Here is a 7,718-nt window from a genome sequence, read left to right as displayed (position 1 = left end):
ATGTCAGTGAAGATTCTTCATGTTTCGAAAATTCAAAATACTTTAACTCTGTAACGGCACATCCGATTTACGATCCGCTCTTCAAAACTAGATCCCACTTGGATATATTTCGGCTACTTTTTTTCAAACTTGACAGTTACCAATGATAAATACATAAATTATCAAGCCTATTCAAAACTAGTTATTCGGTGGATATCGGTTACCAGCCCAATTGAGCATGATTACCTAGCCGTTCGCAGACAGTTACCGAGCTAGTATATTTCATGTGAACAGCCATGTACACCTAAATTACATGCATTTCAACGACTTTTGCTGGAGCTCAGAAGTTACCGACCCAAAAAACACATGGGTTACCAGGCCGTTCAGAGCTAGTTACCGGGTTATATCTTATCTGATCAGTCATGTACACCTAAATTACTTGCATAACGACGACTTTGGTTGCAACTAAGAAATTACCAACCCCATAATAATTGAGTTACCAAGACCATTCACTACTAGTTATCGGGCTATATCTTATCGCTGAACAACAATGTACACCTATGCATTTCGACGACTTTTGCTACAGCTCAGAAGTTACCTACACAAAAACGCATGGGTTACCAGACCGTCCACAACTAGTCACTCGGCTATATCTTATATGATTAGTCATGTACATGTAAATTACTTGCATGACGACGGCTTTTGTTGTAATAACTTAGCAGTTATCAGCCCCATAATACTTGAGTTTCCAAAACTGTTCACAACTAGTTACTAGGCTATATCTTATCGCTGAACAATCATGTAATTATATCTACATCAGTGCTTTGGTGGATAACTAAACTGATGACCTCGTGATAACTGTATCATGAACACCTTGGTTACTAAATAAACTATCATGTTGGTAACTTCAACTTAAAGGTTGGATAATTATATCAATAGCAAGTGGTAATCCTAGGCTAAATAGCCGGGTAACTCCGCCAATGACAACATCAGGAGCAAAATCGGCCAAAAACACTAACCAGATGAGCATTCATTAGTGGAGTTCTCCACTGCTGTGGAGAGTTGAAACCATACGCTACTAAATCTCCAATTCATGGCTGCACGCAATCACCAACCCCACCTCAGCAGTGCGCCACACCCAAATCAGAGGTCGGAGGACACGTATTTGTTCTAGGGTTTTTTATTTCTATGCCCCTCATTCCTTAGCTATACTCAGGAATACCCAGGCCTCATAACAGTGCTCGCTGCTACACTTGTTCGTTTCGCGATTCCTCGCAAATGCCCTCACGGAGCACCTGCTAACGGTCAAGCCCCTTTGACCGTTTGGTTCTGACGGGTGGGCCGCGGGGAGTGCTGTCAGGTGGGCCCGGAGCCGCGTTTCTGGCGTGTGGGGCTGCGAGGAGACAGTGCAAGCGGACAGGTCTTAACGGGTCCGGTTACCTTACATGCGGGCCACGTCTTGACAAGTGGGGGCGGTCGACTTAACTTACATGTGGGACGACAAAAAAAAGTGACAAGTGGGTCCATCGCCTATCTCTCTCATCCCTTTCCCAAATACGGCGCTGCCCCCGCCAAATACGCCTCCGTACTCGCCCTGGCAACGGCACCGCCAGATACGCCTCCGTGGGCTCGCCGGCGAGAGTTGCGAAGGGAAGCCTATCTCTCTCATCCCTTTCCCAAATACGGCGCCGCCCCCGCCAAATACGCCTCCGTGCTCGCCCTGGCAACGGCGCCGCCAGATACACCTCCGTGGGCTTGCTCGGGAGAGTTGCGAAGGCAAGCAGCGTCTACATAGCCTAATCGAAGAAAGAAAATTCTAACAATTAACGACATTAATACAAAACTTTACAATCACAATTATGGAAACGATCACATCACAGGCAGTTCAATAAAGCGGTTCATCATCATAGAACATGCAGTGCAAATTCTAACAAATAATGGCATTCATATAAAACTTTACAACTAACGGCATTCATATAAAACGACGCAGTCGATCACTCCTGGGCGCCGGCTTCCTCCACCGCTACCACGCCAGGCTCGGCAAGCCCCTCCACAGGCGCCACCTCCGGCACGACGTATGGGAGGCCGTGCATCTGGCCGGCGTGGGGGAACGTGTTTGCCATGTTGGTGTACACGTTGTACAGCGTGAATGCGATAAACTCGCATCCACACCAGTACACGCGACCAAGGAGGTACTCGGCATCGTGGTTGTTGGTGAGGTGCACTAGGATGGCCGTGTCGCCATCCTCTCGGAGCTGCTCCATGCGGTACATTGGAGGGCCTACGGCCTCCCGGTGTAAGAAACCGGTGTCGAGGAAGTCCCTGACCAGCGCCATCGGGCTCCTGCTGCGCGACATCACCCACACCTGGAGCGTACGCTCCACAAGCACGCCCGGTGGGAACAACCGCTCCTCCGTGAGGGGCGGCGGGTTGAAGGTGCGACCTTGGAATGCCATTGCCCGTCGGTTAACCGCACAGAAGAAGTGGAGAGAGGTGAAGATGTGTAGAAGAAGGAGAAGAATAGAAAGAAGTAGTTCCATGGCGCCGGGTTAAATAGCGATGGTACGGGGAAGGGGAGTGGTTTCCGGTGATGAGTGTTGGGTGGTGGGCTTTGAAAGAGGTTTGCATGAATGCTCGGGGACTCTTCGCTGGAGCAGTTTGACTTGCGGAGGCATGCGCAGCGGCCTTGCATGGGAAACCGGCGTGCGTGGGCAGTTGCATGGACTTGCATGGGAAATTGATGTGTTCCCGCGCGCCCTCTGGCCTTCAATATTCCTTAATTAATAGGGAGCTTGACTTGCGGAGGCGTGCGGAAGTCTCTCGAAAGAGCTCTGTGCCTATATATTCCGTGTCATCATTCCGGCCTTTCCATCTAGCCTTCTTCCCTGATACCAAAGATCCATCGACATGGCACGGTGGTCTGGGGACTCCTTCCAGTGCTCCTCCATTGAAGCGGAGAATAGGCAGCTCGACGGAGAGAGTCCGTACCGACGGATGGCATTCTTGACTTCATCGGACGAAGATGAAGTCCGTAGTAGGCGGCGCTGCACTGGCCGCCGTGGTCGTGGACGCCGCCTGTCTCCACCACGGCGTCAAACTCCGACGCCGCCTCCGCCTCCACCAATGTCTGGCGTCAAGCGAGGCGGCCGTAAAAAGAAGTCCGTGTCTCCATCGCCGGCCCAGCCTGCTCCTCCGCCGATGGTACGTCAACCGGCCCCGCAACCTGCACCACCGCCACCGCCTCCTCCATCGCCGGCGCCTCCAGCAGCTCCTACGGCCCCGCCGTCGCGCCGTGCGTCGCCGCCACCATCGCCACCCTCGCCGCCGCCGACGACGATACAACTCTCCGTGGAAGTGCTACGATCGTTGATCGGTACACTGGAGACATGTACCATGGCCTTGGAGAATATCACCAGGAGCGTGGAATAAAATTCCATATGTATTTTTCCTTTTTTATATATTTCTATATGTAATGCTGGAGAGATGAACTATATGTATGTATGTATGTATGTATGTATGTATTTATTTTCAAGACCCATTCGAATTTTCTTTAGTTACATTAAATCCCGTACAGAAATGACCTGCAAGAATCGTTGATAATGCAAAAACACTGAAAATAATAATGCAAAAACACTGAAAATAATAATGCAACAAACACTGGAAAAAAAAGTGAGTTTGATTACAAGTCACTGTGGGTCCCGCTTTGGATAAAGGAAGGAAAAAAAACGAGAAAAAAAATGAGCAGTAGCTTGTCAGATAAGCCTAGAACCGAAAGGAGATCCTGTGATGTAGCCTCCCCTGACATAGAGTCACTGACATGTGGGGTTGTCAGGCATGAGGCCCACCTGCCAGTGACCAAACTGCAGGGTAATGTACGTCAGGGGATCCATGTCCCCTAGAACCGGCCATAACTATCAGTATCGGGTGGCGGACTTACATCAGTGGCGGGCTTTTCTTGACCCGCCACTGATAGAGTTTAATCCAATTTATACCTTGATTACTATGATTTACACTTAACTCAATAGTATAATAATGTTAATAATATGAAATATTTGTCCGAAAATTATGATTTTTCTGAAAGTGTCAATTTTTAGTGATACATTCATCACGTAAAAAAAATCAGAGCATTATCTAAATTTCATAATGTACTTCATGTACATTGCACAACATCTCCCTGAGGAAAACACCTCAGGGAGATGTTGGAGAAATGAACTAATTTTGACATTTGGATTTAAAATTTTGTCCAAATCTTGAAAAATTTGTCACACTGAGCACATTTGGTATGTATTGCATGTATGCAAAAGCATTTTCAATTTGGACGTGTTTTTATTTATTTATTGAATTTCAAATTCAATTAAATTTATTGTGTTTGGGCCAAAATGATACGACATGCATGATTTGAAGTTGTGGAACAGCTATTGGAATTATACAAACATTGTTAGTACTTGACTCCTCGAAGAAAAGTTCAAAAAAAACTCTTACTTTTGCAGATTTGAATGGATTTGAGTGGATTTAAATCCTGGTCAACGCGAAGTCAACTTTCTCAAATGGGTTTGACATTTCACCTGTGTTCTTAACTTTTGATGTACTTTCTATTGGTGCAATCAGAAAATAATTTGGAGAAGGTCGAATCTTGGGGGTTTTCCAACTGCAGCCATTTTGGTGTGCTGAAATCCCTGTTTTCATGCACAAATAGGTTTGAAATTGGACTGAACCGGATGGAATTCAATTTTGCTCGACTTGTATGGTCCAGACAGAACTTTTCTTCATTGATTTTCTCATCATTCTGTTGAGTTCCATGGGTTTATTTATTTTTCATAAATAAACTCAGAAATTCAAAGAATGTACGAAAATATAGTATCTCAAGTCCAAAAAATCTCATATTTGGTGGAAACACTTGTGATGCACTCACAAAGCTGCGTAAATCTTTTGGGATTAGTATTGCACACGCTTGACATCAAAAATGTGAAAAACAAGCAAATTTTAGTGAATTTGATATTCAAAAATTAGCAAACCATTTCAGAAATGAAAATTAAATGTTCTATACCTTGATTACTATTATTTACACTTAACTCAAAAGTATAAAAATGTTAATAATATGAAATAGTTGTCTGAAAATTTTGATTTTCTGCAAGTGTCAATTTTTAGTGATACTTCATCACATAAAAAATATTGGAGCATTTTCTAAATTTCACAATGTACTTCATGTACATTGCACCACATAGGGAGATGTTGAAAAAATGAACTCATTTTGACATTTGGATTTAAAACTATGTCCAAATCTTGTAAAATTTGTCACACTAAGCACATTTGGTATGTATTGCATGTATGCAAAAGCATTTTCAATTTGGACGTGTTTTCATATTTTTTTGAATTTCAAATTCAGTTAAATTTGTTGTGTTTGGGCCAAAATGATACGACATACATGATTTGAAGTTGTGGAACAGCTATTGGAATTATGCAAACATTGTTAGTATATTGACTCCTCGAAGAAAAGTTCAAGAAAACTCTTACTTTTGCAGAGTTGAATGGATTTGAGTGGATTTAAATCCTGGTCAACGCGAAGTCAACTTTCTCAAATGGGTTTGAAATTTCACCAGTGTTCTTAACTTTTGATGTACTTTCTATTGGTGCAATCAGAAAATAAATTGGAGAAGGTCGAATCTTGCGGGGTTCTTCCAATTGCAGCCATTTTGGTGTGTTGGGAGAGCCAAACGTGGCTATTTATTTCCTAGCCAATTAAAGTCAACCTTCACAAAACAAGTTGAAATTTTGTCATCTTGCATAAATTTCCATTCGGATTCCATTTGTGCAGTCTGAAATCAATTTGGAGCAAGTTCACTTTCTAAGCTTCCTCCAAAATTGTCCATTTGAGTGGGCTGGGATAGCCAAATGTCGCTATAAATTCCTTGGTCAACAAAAGTCAACCTTCTCAAAACATATTGAAATTTGGTAATTTTGCATAACTTTCCATTCTCTATTCATTTGTGCAGTCAGAAATCAATTTGGAGTAAGTTAAATTGCGAAAGAAATTCATAAGAAATGATAAGTGCTGATAACAGTACATGCCCAGGTTCAGAGAAAGAGCAACAACCTATTCTTGATCAGTACAAATAGGTAGTCTTCGGATAACAAACTAATAGATAGACAACATACATCAAAATCAACATGGATTAAACAGAACACAACATCAACATGGATTAACCCCTCTTTTGGAGGACCTGAGCCATCTACAGCACCAGCAAAACAGCGAAACTGGAGGCGAGTGAGATCTCCTCGCGGTATTCCAGAACCACCATAGTCCAAATAAGCTTCATCATCTGAAGAAGAATCAGAGTAGTCCCTGTTGTTGTGGTCCGAACCATCAGTAAGAAGATCAAACCTATCGACCACTTCATGGATGTGGACGATGATCCCGAACGACACATCACGTCTGGTTTCTGGTTTTGCCCCCGCTGCAATTGAATCATCAATGAGCTCATCAGCATATTGAGGAGCTGGTTGTGTGGCCGAAGTAGGCACTCTCATCAGCAACCACTTCGGGCTAGCACAAGGATCGCGCATCCATGCCCTAAGCTTCACGCACCGCGGATCAGTCTTAGGCAGAATTGCCACGAACTCGCCTCCTAGCTGATTAATCAAATTCTTCACAAATTCCAGCTCTTGCGCATCCTCCATCAGTCCATCCAAGCTAAGAACACAGCTAAAAGGCAGTTTTGATTCCTCTCCACGGAAGATGGAGGTCCAGCGGCGAAACGAGATCTCGCCGGCAGGGCACCTGATGCGCATCGATTGCATCACCGCTGCCGTGTAATCATCACTCGAATCAAATCGAATCAGAAAGTTGCCGGGTGCAGGACATACCGTGATGCGCACTCCCCTTTTGAAATCGCAGCGCTGCTTCAGAGCTGCCATGACAAATTCAGCCGAAGTGGCCGGCGGATTGAGCGTTGATCCTGTATGGATGGTAGCAACGATGGCTTTACCTCACAGCCTCGCCGCCTTCTCTTCCATTCCGGAGGTGCGGGAAATCACTATCTCGGCCACATCGGGCCGGATATCAGGCTCCCCGTGGCAAAATATCTCCTCCGCGAATCGGCGGCAGCTACCGACGTTGTGGTACGGAGGTGGGTTAGTGCTCGCCATCGCCGCCTCCCGTTCGTTTCTACACACCTACTAGCCGCAGCGCCGCCGCCGTCCTCCGCCGACTTAGGGTTCCGGTCAGGATTTGGGTGAGAGTAAAGGAGAGCAAGTAGGCTCCACATGTAAGGAAAGATGACACTGGCCCCGCCTGTCATCTGAAGCCTCGTCCCACCTGTCATCCTCTGGCTCGGCCCCAGCGGTCTGCCTTTACTCGGCCCACCTGTCATTAATGATGACCGCCCCACCTGTAAGGACGCACGTGCATTGGCGCGCATGTAAGCTCAGTCGACCCGTTAAGCACTGCCCGCTTGCACTTTCTCCTCGCAGCCCCACACGCCAGAAACGCGGCTCCGGCCCCACCTGTCAGCACTCCCCGCGGCCCACCCGTCAGAAGCAAACGGTCAAAGGGGCTTAACCGTTAGCAGGTGCTCCGTGAGGGCATTTGCGAGGAAGCAGAAAGCGAACAAGTGTAGCAGCGAGCACTGTTATGAGGCCTGGGTATTCCTGAGTACAGCTCAGGGATGAGGGGCACAGAAATAAAAAACCCTTTGTTCTAACCTTCACTGGTGACATGCAGGCACCATCTCGGCCACCCC

This window comes from Brachypodium distachyon, chromosome 3, assembly GCF_000005505.3.
Source record: "Brachypodium distachyon strain Bd21 chromosome 3, Brachypodium_distachyon_v3.0, whole genome shotgun sequence".
NCBI classification, from domain to species: domain Eukaryota; kingdom Viridiplantae; phylum Streptophyta; class Magnoliopsida; order Poales; family Poaceae; genus Brachypodium; species Brachypodium distachyon.
This window is presented reverse-complemented; position numbering follows the sequence as displayed.